Raw genomic sequence first — 16,831 nt, 5'->3', positions numbered from 1 at the left:
CGTTCACAGTAATGGCAATCAAATTTTTATAGTTGGGACTTGCATGTGAGCCATTAAGAGATTACTGAGCTTATTGATAGCAGAGGTCATAACTTGAAAACGGTAGAGATACGGGTGCTTGAAATTTGTCAAAGAGTGGGCTAACAATTAGAACTAAGGCTCATACAATATAAAAAAAATTAGCAAGTCTCCATTGAGAGAAAATTTCGAAAACTCATATCAAATGAAAGATGTAAGAACAGCATCGTGCAATGAGCTCCCTTGCCTCTCAATGATGATGATGATTGCAAAGGTTTCCCACATGGAAATAGCTTTGTTCACATTAATGGCAAACAAATTTTTATAGTTGGGACTTGCATGTGAGCCATTAAGAGATTAGTGAGCTTATTTGATAGCAGAGGTCGTAACTTGAAAACGATAGAGATATGGGTGCTTGAAATTTGGCCCATGATTTTATGGCTTGATATTGTTGTAGCTTATCCATGGCTACCTCAAGAACCTCTTAAATCTCTTGCATCTAATGTGCATTTAAAAGTGATGGTGCTAGAACATCGTTAGATCTTGTGGATTTAGCCATTCTCTACACACAACAGTTTCAAGAAAAATCACTCATGAAATTTAAGAGGACAAGGATAATGAGAAAACTAGGATTAAATTTTACAAAATAAACCCAAATATTTACACAACAACAACATGCATATTTATTAAAAATTAAGTGTTATCAACTTTTGCACTCATTACTTATATTACAGTCATATATTATCAGCATATACTCTACACAAAGTTACATACCCAAAGCTATACTTTAATTTTAAGAGGTTTCAAATTGGCATTGAGAAATTGTGGGTGTCCAACCATACCTTCTTCAAAGAGATTTGTGAATATAGAGATCCACAAATCTAGCTTGCCAAGTCTGTATGAGAAAAATGTTGAGTTTTAGATATAATAAATAGGACTTTATTCAACTTGAGAGTTTAGAAGATAAACCATAAAAGTGATTCCCAATTATACCTTTGTGTTTTCTGGTAGACCATATTCTTTTTAGAGGCTCCTAAAAAAAGGTTTTAGAATTCTTTGAAATTTTTTGCACCTCCTTTGTATCCTAATTATTGACCCAATTGAAGGAGTTGCATCAGCTTCATTTTTTCTATGTCTGGCTCAACATTCTTAAGAACTTCAATTTGTACATTACTAACATGTTGAGTAGAACCAACACTATTATGAGTTGTATGACTTACATCTTCTAATGATGTGTCATTTGTTGGAACTTGTTGGATTCATCAAGTAGATAGCAACGATAGAAAGTCTACCTTTTTAAGAATGCTTTCTATGGATTTCAAATTCTTATGTGCCCATTCCTAAAAAACTTCTTTGACCATTATATCATAGTCAAGCCATGCTTTTTGAAAGTAGTACAACTTGTACTACTATATTTGTCACTTGAACTTGGAGCCTCTTGTACGTTATTCTTTCATAGATTTCTCATAGTAGTAGGGGTGGCTTTTTCTATTGATTCCACATTCTCTTGGGAAAGTTTAGTTTTTGTGAAGTTAGATATAAAAAAACCAAGATTAAACGTCCAAAAAAGCTTTAGTAATGTCTAACATATTAAAATAGTGTCACATATGCTTAACATACATAAAGTTTACATCATTTAATTTATACAAGAAAGTTGAAAATGAGAATGGTTACAAACTTTCCATGTCTAATGTATTGTGGGTTAGGAGCCAAAAAGTCATTTCTCTTGTTGGCAATCATGGGTATAGAGAAATGTGTTAAGTTTTGGCCTAGAGGCTATTTCAGTAATTGTTTAAAGATATGGGCTTGGGGTCGTATCTCTCATGGCTATAGAGATATGACCCTAAAGCCAGTGATATGCCTTAAGGCTAGGCTCTATGCCTAGCTCAATCGAGGTAGTCATAGCTCATAAGAAATGTCTATAGAACCATAATATTATATCATCCTATAGATTGGTTGCTCATGTCTATAGAGATGGATTTTTATAAATGATATAGGGCCATATCATTATCATAGGTGAGAAGCTTAAGATGTGGATTAAATGGCAATAGGTGAAATCTCTTTTACTACAATAGAATACATTATTAGCGACATTTATTTACAACATTTTAGCGATGTTTTATGCAACACCACTATAAGCGTCGTTATTAGTGCCGCTCAATGGCGCTGGATAAGCGCCGTTATTAACGTCATTACTGGAGCGGACAATGGTTACACTTGCCATTTTTGGCACCGCCCAAAGGTGCTAGTTAAACACCGCTTTAACCATCACTCAGTGGCACTGTAAAAACACCACTATAAGCATTGTTATAAGTGCCACTCAAGATGCTGAGAAAAAAAAAGAGTAATGAATTTTATAGAAATAAAAACTTAAAATAAATTAGAACCTAAAAAGCTTGACAAACATCCAAATATTTTTGAAATAAAGTAACAAAATTGTCAAATATATTTAATTTGCACCATCATCAAATCCATCTTGCAATAAACCCATGCATGCGGATTGGTCTATCTCTAAATCCATCAGTTCGATGGCTCCTATATCAAAGTCCTATTCCACTACTTGAATAAGATGTAGAGGTATTATCATCATGGTCCTCATGATTGTCATAGTGATTGTTAGTTGCATTCTCCATTGATTGTCCACCATGCATTTCTTCTTCAACATCTTGATCTTGAAATATACATTTATATCGAGAAGCTAGTTGTATTACATAACACCAATTAGGATCTCTTTGGTCCTCATGAAATACAATCTAAAAGAAAGAGCCACAAAATAGTTACAAGAAAATATATACAATGCCTTTCTTCTGTCTATAGATCCATAAAAATTGAAAATCAAGTGTAAACCTATTCACAATGTTGTCATAGAACGTATGTGTCTCTTGAATCTTGCCATAATTTAAGTGCAAAATTGTCGACCTTGTGACCACATTGCATTATGCACTTTATACTGCAACCCAATTAAAATATTATCGCTTATATGTAAGAAATTTATGTAAGCAATTTAGTACTGAACATATTTTGGAAAAACATCTTTACTTACATGGAAGTCTCATCCTCTTGCATACTTCCCATTCTTCTCTTGTAATCTCTTCTTTCGTCCTTTCGGCTTGCTCTAGGGAATCTCTAAGCCATTCAATACTGAAATCCTTTGAAAGAGCCTTTAGGCTAGGTGGGTATGCCATGTGCCTCTGTGTTGACCTCCATCATCACAGAAGTGTTAAGAAGACAAAGTGTAATGACCTTTTTGCACATGGACTCATCCATATTTCAAATGCATTCTTTTCCATGTGGCACATGTGATACCATTGGTTCATCCTCATCGTTACGTATGAATCTAGCCATAGATGCATCAATTTGTTTCAAATATTCGAAGATGTATACGAGGGACTTTTGCACCAACCATGCTTCCTTCTGGCCTTGCTCTTTTCCTCACAAATCCCTTCAAGATTTCATGAAGCACTCAACAAAGAACATCCATCGGCTATGAACAATGCCACATATAGCCACCTCATCCACCAAATGCACTAGAAGGTGAAATTGAATTGTGAGTATGCTTCTTGGAAAGCTTTCTTCAATCATACACACTACCTCAATTGAGTGAACTCAAACCTTCTCAATTGAGTCTGGATGAATCTCGTTTGACTCTATCCACCTATTCAACAAAGGAATAAATGCTAAATTAAAGATTAATAGATAATTTTAAAGCTATATGTTATACCAAATGCACAAATCTATAGTTTTGATTGGAGCTTACCTCCCCAATGTACCTAATTTATAGAAACCATTTGGAGCTTTCTCTTCTCTGCACCCACCAATTGATATTGGAAGTATGAACTAGTGAAATCAATTTTTGAAAATAGTAAAAGAACAATATAGAGTCCACAGAACATAAACCGAGGAATGCCCAAAAAATAGATATAGTTATGTAGGTACCTGTATCATCTTGAGCCAATCATGTGATTTGAGACCATACAATTGATGCTCACCTTTCTTTTTTTCTATTGTAAATGCACCTTTTAATGAGTTCATTACAGCGGTTGATGTTCAAAAAGATGAAATTTTATTCTTCATATTCTTTTCCTCTTTCCTTGTTAACCTCCATGGTGCCTTTGGTAAAACCACCTTGTTAGTGACTATCCTTGCCCATGCATTTTTCATGCATCCGATGTCATCCCTTATTGCGTGGGTGTCTTTTTTACCAATTAGATGGTCCCAAATCATTGATGCCACATTCTTCAAAATTTGCATTGAATCCAAAAGATGATTTATTCTTAACTCTGTCAAATATGGTAGAGGATAGAATATTGAGTACCTTTTCATGCACACACGTGCTGTATGGGAGTCACCCTCCATCTCTCATCCCACTCACCGTCTCTCTATCTTCCCTATAATGTCATTGTAGGAGGTGAATGCCACATGGCATCCCACTCTGCACCTGTCACATCATAATTAGAGAAGCCTTTGATGGATCTGAATTTGAGTGATTTGGAGGAAGAAATCGATGATGTTCATCATACCCCACTTTCTATAGTGCATGTGCTTGTTTGGAAACAAGTGATTGACCACAAATAGACCTCTGAAATTGACATGTAAGAACTGAAAGTCAATAGACATTACAATAAATTAGAGTTCTAAATGAATCATTTGTGCATGCTTGGATAAGAATCAATTTATGAGTATGACATACGTGAGCACTCCGTATAGCTCAGAAAATCATGCATAGTCCACATCCAGATACCATTGCATTGTGGCATGAAACTAGATGTGAGAAACATCATGCACCCTTAAGCCTCTCCATAATTTCTTGAGCTCATCAATCAAGGGCTCAAGGTATACATCCATATATTACCTTCTACCACTCTAGACCTCCAATTAATGGTGACCCATCCCTAACCACATCTGTATCGAGCACCAAAAGTGTGCAATTAAAAAACTGAATATGAATACATGCATGGACTAAATTTCACAAAATAAACCCACATATTTACACAAAAACAACATGCATATTCATTAAAAATTAAGTGTTATCAATTTTTGCACTCATTACTTATATTACAGTCATATATTATGAGCATATACTCTACACAAAAAGTTACATACCCAAAGCTTTACTTTAATTTTAAGAGGTTTCAAATTGGCATTGAGAAATTGTGGAAGTCCAACCATACCTTCTTCAAAGAGATTTATGAATATAGAGATCCACAAATCTAGGTTGCCAAGTCTGTATGAGAAAAATGTTGAGTTTTAAATATAATAAATAGGAATTTATTCAACTTGAGAGTTTAGAAGAAAAAACATAAAAGTGATTCCCAATTGTACCTTTGTGTTTTTTGGTGAGACCATATTCTTTTTGGAGGTTCTAAAAAAAGGACTTAGCATTCCTTGGAATTTTTTGCACCTCCTTTGTATCCTAAATATTGACCCAATTCAAGGAGTTGTATGACTTACATCTTCTAATGATGTGTCATTGTTGGAACTTATTGGATTTATCAAGTGTATAGCAACGCATGCTTTCTATGCATTTCAAATTTTGATGTGCCCATTCCTAAAAAACTTCTTTGACCATTATATCATAGTGCTCGGAACAGGGCCCGACACCAAATTGACCCTTAATTTTCAGTAAGGGCCTCGTATGAGGGGTAACTTTATTTGTCAAAGACAAGTATTAAAGAAAGTTAGTTCATAACAAGAAGAACAAAGTCCGTGTTCAGATAATTTGGAGATTCTGCACAAGGTGGCCGGTATTCAACGAATCCGACACCATTTTCGAGTGATTTGGTTTAAGATCATGTTTTTAGAAGGGATTTCTATCTTTATCCTTTTCGTGCATGATAATATAATAATTCTCATTTATTGAAAATCTCTTTCTTTTCTGACATATGATGTGATTTTTCTCTAAATCTTGAGAAATTTTATGCATAGATCATGGAATAGAATATGGGTATGTTTCAGTTGGTATTAGAGCCTAGGTTGGGAAATCCGCACTTGATTGCGGATATTGCAGGTCTTGGATGACTAATATTATTATCGATTTTTATGATACAGCTAGGAGTTTCTTTCTCTTGAGACTTGTTTTGCAATTTGTTGTACAGTCACAAGATGGCTGCACATCAAACAAATTTAGTAGTCAATCTAAGGCAAGAAGAGGATCTTTTACAAGGATTATTGCGTGTGGGTGTAACTCCAGAGGAAGTTATTATACTTATTGATAGGAATCAAGAATTGGGGGAAAGAATGAGAGCCATGCGCACTGGAGCCTCCATGAATTTAAATGAAGAAGAGAGAGATGACCAAGAAGATGGAGAGATGGAAGATTGTCTAAATTTTGATGATAGACAGGGTCAACGTGAAGGAACGCATCAAGAAATTTTGATAAGCAGCAAAAAGAAGAACCTAGTGAAGTTCTTATAAGCTCTCAACCAAGAGTTATTGCATAGGTTGGTTTCTATCTTCAATACATCGAGATATTAAGGAGTTGCAGGATACAGTGCAGGCCATGAAAATTGCTATGGGCATAGGCTTTAAATCAGGACATGTAGATGATTTTGCACTCAAACAAGCTACAAAGAAAAGTTCACTACCAACCTTTAATGGAAAGGCGAAGAGGAGTGAAGAAGTGGAAGCATGGATTGAGCAACTTGAAGATTATTTTCAAACATGTAGAGTGATGAAACTAAGGCAAAGACGGCAATACTTCTTCCTAATTTGGTTCAAGATCATGTTTTTAGAATGGATTTCTATCTTTATCGTTTTAGTTCATGATAATTTACTAATTATCGTAGGCTGTTGTTTTTTAGCTTCTGTCACACAGCCTTGAGGTGATTTTTGTGCAGGATAGACCGCGTGCGTGAGAAAGAGAGAGAGAGAGAGAGATTTTGAGATTCGGGTTGGCCATCCTTAGACAGGGAAAGCCGGATAGAGAATGCGATTTATGCCCTCTAGGAGCCATGTGGTAGAACCCAGAGAGGACAAGATTTAGAAGAGGCATATGCGGGATAGCCGCGAATGTCGAGCGTGGAGGCTGGGTGGACAGGCTACGAAGGAAAGCCCTAGATTGGCTAGATCTTTTTGTTGGTGATTCTCTCTTTGATTTTGAGATTTTGTATTGGCAATTATTACGTTACTTTGGATTGTCAATTATTATGGATATTGAAAATCTCTTCGTTTTCTAAAATATGATGTGATTTTTCTTGAGAAATTTTTGTGCATAGATCATGGAACAAAATATGGGTATGTTTCACTTGTAACCGTTGAGGTATCCAAATTCAACAGCATCATGGATATCTTGCCATTCTCCTTGTCTTGCGAGCATTGTCACACCATCATGGATATCTTGCCATTCTCCTTGTCTTGCGAGCATTGTCACACCATTGCATTTTACCATGTGCACTACTCCCTTCTCTCACATCAAATCACTCACACACAGTTAGTAGAATACATTAAAGAGAAGATTAGAGAGAGCTGTAGCAAGAGGAAAATCTCAATTGCATAATGGGAGAGTTTCCTTGCATTATGAGATAAATTGGCTTATATACATGGCCATAAGTGTTCACACACACTTAAACTATGGTCAAAGAGGTGCCCAAAGCTTCTATTTGGCCTATTTAATATACATTGCTTCATTTCACAATACATTGATGCATTATAACACTTGGAATCACATCCTAGCTCACTACCACATGCTCTTGGAGGGGGAAACACGATTAATTATCCATCCGACCTTTACCGGCCCCATTCCTATACATAATATGTCTAAATGCTCTAAATATAGGTTAGTCAATACAAAGGGAATCGTCATGTGGACCATGCATCACTTCCTAGGTTATGGTGAGTTCTTTATATACAAATATATATATATATATATATATATATATATATATATATATATATATCACTTCCTAGGTTATGGTGAGTTCTTTATATACAAATATATATATATATATATATATGAGAGGAAATCTTGGTTGACCACCTCCAAGAAAGAAATCTAGGAAACTGGTGCCTATTAGAAAACCAAAGAAGAAGAACGATAAGAAAACTGAAGAAGAAGATTGTGAGTGCGAGTGTGAGAGTGCATGTGTGAGTGCGAGTGGGAGTTGTTAATGAGAGTGAAAGTGTGAGTGAGATAGCTCGGGGGTGGTCGGGTGGTTCGAGCTCTTTCTTTCAAGAGTGCTTGAAGAGCGGTTCTCTCTACCGTGCAATATAGTGCTCATAGAGTACTACCGATCAACAAATGTGTTGAGAAACACAATGTCAATCTGAGGACTCGACCCGATTAGTGCATGAAGGCTTATCCCTTGTGGGAGAGCTCACATACACGAACCACCACTTGACGATTCAACCATTCAACACATCAATCAATCTCTCAATCCCTTAAACCCACTACACTAATCAAGAGAACAAGCAATGCATGGCAATCTCTTAATCCCATTCAAACATTGATTAAATCTTAGCTTTCCCTAATGCCAGTAAACCCATAAGCGTGCATCTACCCACAAGCTTAAGCAAGCATAGAATGTAACATTCACAAACCCACAAGCTCATAGAGAGAGTCTTTCCATGAATAACTCATTGCCAATGAAGTGGGCAAGAGATTGCATCAATGGAGACTACACACACACACACTACAAGCATGCATACACAAGAGAATGAAAGAAGCATTCAACTAATCATAGATTAATCTACTTCAATGATGCTAAAATAGATTAAGAGAAAGAAGTGGAGCTATACTCATTGGAGCTTGATGCTCATTAGAGTACAATAGAGAGAGTTAGAGAGTTGCCATAGCTTGAGAGCTCAAGAGCTTCACTCAATAGCTTATGAGAATGGCCAAAAACATCCTCTTTCTTTAGCTAACATCTCTTTTATAGAGATGTTACTAACCCTAGGCCTCTTTCACACATGGGCAGACAACCCCATAAGTGAGCCTTGCTTAATACACTTAGAACTCTCATTTAGAACCCACATTGGCCTAAAACGATTTACATTGCACTTTGGCACAAAAATATGGAAAAATTATGTGCGTTTTTATGTTCCCATGGCTACAATCCCGCTCTCTCACATTAGTTGCTTCCGGCCTCCTTCTATAATCCGTGTTCCCGTGAGTGTTCCCGTGGAACAGTGCTTCATATCAAATTGTTGTAAGAACTTTCTTGATTATATACAAAGTTGTTCTCTTTCTACCTCAAAAATGTGTGCAAATTCTATTCTCTTTGAATTGTATTGTGATTTTTGAGCCAAATCCTCACAATGGCACATTTACAACATGGGCAATTGGATAAGCAGTCTCATTCCTTGTTTCAATAAAACCTAGCTTTCCATGATTTTTCATATCCTTGAACCACTCACCATGACTGGTCATTTGGTTTGAAGCACCTGAATCAACATACCAAACATCATCACTTCACATGCCACATAACAAACAACATTTCCTCATTACTTTTTCTACAAGATGCATAGTTATTTTACTACACTTTTTCATTTCTCATGTCATTTTTCTTCTTATAGTAATCTGCCTGCAAATGCCTAGCTTTGCCACACTAAAAATAGCCTCATGTATCATTTTTCTACCTTGACAAATTTCCCACGAGCTCTCTGAGTCCCATTGCCTCTCAACTGGCCTCTTCCACCTATGTGTTGTTGTTGTGATTCATGGGACTGTTGTTGCTGACCATAATTTGATTACCTATTGTAACATACCTCCGAGATTAACCAAGTTATGATTTAAGATAATCCTAAGTTTTGGATTCTATATATTTCAATAATGAATTCTAGCAGTTTTTAGCAGGGAAAAATTCTAAGTGTTAAAATTAGGTAAAAATTCAACATTGAGTTTTCAATCTGTACACTATACTCTATATGGAAAATGCAGGGTGAGTTGTGAAGAGCCAAAATAGTCAAATAATAGGAGTAATTGCCCAATCCAAAAGCACCACATGGATTTTCTTAGGGATAGCACCTATACCCAAGCTACTTAAACAAGGGTTGCCTATCCAGGAGAAGAAGCACCCTCTAGTATATCACTACTATTCAAACATGAGATATGACACCATCTGGGAACTTTCGAGATTTTAATAACAATCTTCTAGGCTTTTATAGTTTCTCCATGGGCGTGCTAGGAAAAATCATAATCTCGATGGGCCCGACAAAAACTAACAAAATCCCACTGGGTTTTACATGACCTCCAAGTCAATTTCTTGAGAACGTTAATATAACATTATTAACATTAATTTCAAGAGCCATTATTAAGAGTTAATAACTTTTTAACACATTTGTAATTACATCACTGAAATCCTTAATTCTCTATCCCCAAAACATTATTTAAGCTGATTGAGTGGATTTAATAAAAAAATAAGAAAACGAATAAAGGTAAATCATCTTCATCTTGATTTTCAACATCATCCTCACCACCACAATCTTCCTCTCCACCACTAGCACCACCGTGTGTACCACCACCTCCTTCAGCATCGTCTTCATGTATTTAATATTGAAACAATTCAAAAAAGTTAGTGCTCAGAGACCTAGTGCTTCTTTTGCCGAAGATTTTGCCAAAGCAAAAGCAACCTACTCCCCCCTCGCTAGCATGTCTAGTGCCCTCCAGACTCCCTACTACCTCGTCGTCATGTGGTGAAATCGAACGTGAGGGAGCAGGGGTGGGTCTAGTAGTAGAGGAAGGTAATGTAGGCTTATCATCTCACAACCATATCGTGATGGGCCTACACCACTCGGCCCTGTGCCACTCAGCCCCACGCCTATCAAAGGCGTGGTTTGCCTAACTGAGTAAGTGGGGTAGATTTCCCCCATAGCATCGACTGGCCAAGTGGGGTAGTCTGCCCCCATGGCATCGATTGGTTTCATTGTAAGCCTGCCTGCATATAAGATTAAAATATAAGACTTATACAATGCATAAAAGATTAACTTTGTTTATGTGAAAAGGTTTGATGGAACCATACCTAGGTCTGTGTAAACTGTGACCAAGCTTGTTGCCCATATCGTTCGTTTATAATGGACATCAGATCAGCTACATCAGGATCTTGTGTGACAGGTCGATCGACATTGCTGCTACATACATGCATAGGTAACAAAACACGATTGCTCTAACCCAATCCATACTTAAAGCTTAGATAAATAATACAACATGTGATATTAGAATATTGTTATGACCTCCTACAATACTGCTTAGACAAGTAGGGTGGATAGTGCCCCTTTTCGATAATAGCTTTTGAGGACTTTCCACATGCTCCCCACTATTAAAGCCAAAGGCAACTCCTCTTTTACAAGAGAAGGATAGTGAGAGAAGATCCAAGGATCCTCCTCCACTATAACCACCTACTCACGAATAACCACTCCTACCTTGACATAAGCAGCATTGTAGATGGCATATAACAATGCCTCATATCTCGATGCCTCATATCTCTATGCATAAGTCCATCTCCTAAACCCAGCCACCAAGGGTAAAATAAACATGAGGTTGAATGAATAAGGCCACTTACCTGGACAATGTCAAGCCAACCAAGAGAAAAAAACAACACACCTTAGAGAAAAAACACAACCTATGATATTAGAACTTTGTTTCCACCTCCTACAATACTGCTCGAATAAGTAGGGTGGATAATGCCCCTTTCAAATGATAGCTTCTAAGGACTTTCCACACACTCCCCACTATTAAAGCCAAAGGCACCTCCTCTTTTACAAGAGAAGTATAGTGAGAAGATCAAGGACTCCCCCTCCACTAAAACCACCCACTCATAGATAACCACTCCTAACCTGACATATGTAAGCAACATTCTAGATGGCATAGAACACTGCCCCATATCTCTATGCATAAACCATAGCGTATGCATTGTCTAAACCATACGCCATGCATAGGCTATGCATAGCGTATGCTGACCCCATACATAGCCTATTCATACCCTATGCATAGCCTATGCCTAGGGTTTACATACCCGATGTATAGCCTATGCATAGTGTATGTAGAGCCTATACATAGCCTATGCATACCCTATGCATAAAGGTCGTATGCATAGGCCATCGACTGACCAAGTGGGGTAGTCTACCCCCATGGCGTCAACTAGCCTGACTGCAAGCCCGCTCGCATATAAGATTAAAATATAGGACTTATAGAATGCATAAAAGATTAAATTTTTATATGTGAAAAGGTTTGATGGAGCCATACTTGTGTTTGTGTAAACTATGACCAAGCTTGCTACCCATATCATTCATTTATAATGGACAATAGATTGGCCACATCGGGATCTTTTGACAAGTCGATCGACATTGCTGCTAAATACATGCATAGGCAACAAAACACGATTGTTCTAACCCAAGCTATACTTAAATCTTAGACAAAATACATCATGTGATATTCTCACTAGCCAATTGCATCTTGTGGTGGATTTGGTTAATGAAGTGGCATTGTGTGGTGTTGTTCATGTTCGATGGATGTTTTTTCTTGAAAGGCTCATGAAAAACTTAAAGGAATTTGTGAGACAAAGACCAAGGCCATAAGCAAACATGGAAGAGGGATGGTTGATACAAGAGTCTATTGTGTATATCTCAAAACATTTATCTTGCATAGATTCTTCCATGCCACGATTGTGCAGCAATGGAGGAGGACAATCGACTCTACTCACTAATGTGCCTCAGGGAAAAGGAAGGCAACAAAGACTAAATGAAGAATTATGCAACAAGGTGAATACATTCTGCATTCTAAATATTTCCATCATGGGGAGAAGTGGATTGGGAGATACAAGGATGCAATCAATAGACGAAAGGATGAGAGAGAAGCTTTCAAAAGAGCAAATAGACACTTGCCATCAAATGTGATCAATATAGAATGGCTTTATATGGAAATATAGATGGCATTGCAAAATGGAGAGATGATCACAAGAGAAGAGCATGAGTATGCAAGAGGATGTGCCCTCAAGTAAGTACATTCTTCATCTCTATCTAGCGTACATACCTTTTTTAATGCACTATACTAAATGTCATGCTTTTGTTTAATGTTGGTACAAACTATATAATGTAATATGGTCAGAGGGAAGGCACTTTTGTATGGAGTGTGTGGATTCTAAAAGAAACACATTTGATTTTGGTGTGGTGACAACGTTTGAGCAGGAAAGTCGAGCCAGTAAGTAGACATGATACCAATGTCATAGAGGACAATCTTGAGTAATGTGGAGCTATTCAAGATATTCTTGAGGTTGGATTTAGAGCATTTAGTCTATTCATCTTTGATGTCAAATGGTTCTAGGTGATATATAGAGGTGCTCAAGCAATCGTGAAGAAACATCCAAATTAGTTCTTTCAAAATGATTCCAAAAAGATACCTTCATACTACCTCAACACTAGGTTAGTAACCCAACCAATCCTAAATTAAATCTTGATGTAGTACAATAAAAATGTAACCACTGTGCTTTCTGATATAGGTTGTGTTTCACGCTGATCGAATTGATCCAAAGTGGTGGTATGTTATACAAGTTTCCCCTTGTTCAAAACATATCTTTCAAGATCAAGATGTCTCGGGCACCAAATTGACCCTTAATTTTAAGTAATGGCCTCATATGAGGGGGTAGATAACTTTATTTATCAGAGAGACGTATTAAAAAAAGTTAGTTCATCACAAGAAGAACAAAGTCCGTGTTTGGATAATTGGGAGATTTTACGTGAGGTGGCCAGTATTCGCGAAACAAAAAAACATATCATCTCTAAATTGGGTTAAGATCATGTTTTTAGAAGGGATTTCTATCTTTATCATTTTCTTGCATGATAATGTACTAATTAACGTGGGCTATTGTTTTTGGGCTTCTTCCAGAGCCTTGAGGTGATTTTAGTGTAGGATAGAGAGAGAGAGAGATTTTGAGATGTGGGCCGATCGTCCTTAGACATGGAACGCCCGATAGAGAACGTGATTTATGCCCTCTGGGAGCCATTTGGTAGAACCCATAGTGGATGAGATTTAGAAGGGGCATACTAGGGATAGCCGCGACGTCCAATGTGGAGGTTGGTTGGACGCACGTCGAAGAAAAGCCCTAGATTGGCTAGATCTTTTTTGTTGGTGATTCTCTCTCTGATTTTTTAGATTTTGTATTTGCGATTATTATGCTACTTTGGATTGTTAAACGATTATGGTTTATTAAACATCTCTTTGTTTTCTGAAGTATGATGTGATTTTTTTGTAAAGTTTGAGAAATTTTGCGCATAGATCATAGAAAAGAACATGAGTATGTTTCACAACATCAAACATTGATTGAGAGATGCACTTGTTTTGGGGACTAACACAACCCTTGAATGGAGAGTTGTGAATAAGAACTCTCCTCCTAGCATCACAATTGAATTCTAATGATTTGAATGCCAAGGGTTTGAACATTGCCTCTACACTCAGATTTCTTGGCTTGATAGTTTATTTTTACGATAAGTATAGCATCTGATCTGGCTTGAAATAGCAAAAAAAGGTAGTTCTCGCTTAGCATGAGTCTCCAAGACTCTGACTGTACTCGTATCATTATGCTCCATTATTACAATTAACCAAATGCCTACATTGAGCCTCTAGAACTTCATACACCCACATCAAAGAATCATATTATTATTTTCATCATACCTCAAGGAAGTATGTGCTGGTGACTTAAACATGCAATGTTGTATAGCGACAGTCCATTTAAGTCCAATATCATGGTCAAGCCAGACTTTTTGAAAGTAGTAAAACTTGTACTACTTGCACTTAGAGCCTCTTGTACTTCTATTTTTCCTAGATTTCTCAAAGAAAAGGTGGCGATTTATATTGATTCCACGTCCTCTTGAGCAACTTTAATTTTTGTGAAGTTAGATGTTTAAGAAACTAGAGCTAAATGTCAAAAAAAGGATTAGTAATGTCACCATATTAAAATAGCTTCACGTATGCTTAACAAACATAAATTTTACGTCATTATTTTGTTTATACTTGAAAGTTGAAATTGAGAATGGTTACAAACTTGCCATGTCTAATGTATTGTGGGTTAGGAGCCGAAAAGTCATTTCTCTTGTTTTTAATCATGGGTATAGAGAAACGTACTAAGTTTAGGCCTAGAGGTTATCTTAGTAATTATTTAAAGGTATGGGCCTGGGGCCATATCTCTCTTGGGGATATGGCGATATGGCTTAAGGCTTGGCTCAAAGCCTACCTCAAGTTAGGTAGTCACATCTCATAGGAAATGTCTATAGAGCCATAATAATATATCATCTAGAGATTGATAGCTCATATCTATAGAGATGGATTTTAATAAATGAGCTAGGAGGTGAGAAGCTCAGGATGTGGATTAAATGCCAATAGGAAAAATCTCTTTAACATGCTAGAACAAATATGTCTTTAGAACCATAGATTATGCTTCTAGCTTATCTAGTGGCTTCTAACGGTATGTAGGTATTGCGTTGGGGGGGAAATGGCTATAAGTCCATATCTTTTTTAGAGGTTTTTAGCTCACGGTACAAAGATATGGCCCAAGAGAAATATCACTTAAAGATATGACCCAAAGAGCAATGTCTCCTCATCCACTAGTGAAATATTTCTTCAAACCCACATTACAAACTTTAAGTCTTACTTAAGGTGTTAGAGGTGGATAAATCATGGCATATAGATATGGCCATCAAACAATAATCATTTGGATACACTACAAGAGGCAGGGCCATTATCCACGCCTTTTTTAATGCTTTAAAACTAAGCTTAAAATCCCCTAAACGTCGAAAGACGCGTCGAAAAAAGCGTCGAAATAGATGCCGAAATAAGCATCGAAATAAGAGTCGAAAAAAGTAATTTTGCCACACATTTTTCCACGCCCTTTTTGACGATTATTTTGACTAACATTCCGACTACTATTTTGACGGGTATAGTCATGTACTAGGAAAAAAAATAGAGATTATAGAGAACATTCTTGAGAGCTCAAAATATCCCAATATCACAAAAGACGTGTGACGCTTCATAATTTCGTATAAATATTTTTCACAAATTCATGTTGTAGAAAGTGTGTAGAATGTTTGTTATAGGACATCTAACGTGTTTTGAAAAAAATTTGTGTTGTAGGAAATTTTTGGTTTTGGTCATTTTTAGGTAGTCATTTTTGTGGGTGAGTTTTGATTAGGTTAGAGGTGGAATTAGGAGAAGTCTTGTATGAGAGAGTTTTTATATTTTGTACATAGAGCAACTTTGCTCAAGTGAAAATTTTGTGATTCGCATTATTTCACATCCGTTTGGTGACTCCAAAGTGGTTTTGTGTAAAAATGTGCCTAGATTTTTGTGTGGAGACATTTGAGGTCCTTCAATGGAGGCCAAATATAAAGATTTAGCCTCGAACGAACACATACAAAGTCAAAGAGGAGGATGGAATGTTTGAGATGAGCTAGTGAACATCCTCATCGGGTCACCGAGGCAAGAGTGGCACACCATGAGAAAGGGTTGTTTTCCCAGTGTTAAAAAAAAGCACAATCTAAGAAGATTGTGAGTGTGAGTGTGAGTGAGAGTGAGAGTGGTTGTGCCAGTGTGAGTGCGAGTTGTTCATGAGAGTAAGTGCGAGTGAGATAGCTCGGGGGTGGTCGGGTAGTTTGAACTCTTTCTTCCAAGAGTTCTTCATATCAACTTGTTGCAAGAACTTTCTTGATTATATATAGATTTGTTCTCTTTCTACTTCAAGAATTCGTGAAAAATCTATTTTCTTTGAATTGTATTGTGATTTTTGAGCCGAAGCCAAATGTATTGTAATACAATTAAATATAGACTAGATCAAGACTGGCAAATTGAGCAATTGTTTATTGAATTAGGGTGACCTTGGTCCAACATCGA

This window comes from Cibotium barometz, chromosome 46 (assembly GCF_041138505.1).
Source record: "Cibotium barometz isolate CiBa-2024 chromosome 46, ASM4113850v1, whole genome shotgun sequence".
NCBI lineage: Eukaryota > Viridiplantae > Streptophyta > Polypodiopsida > Cyatheales > Cibotiaceae > Cibotium > Cibotium barometz.
This window is presented reverse-complemented; position numbering follows the sequence as displayed.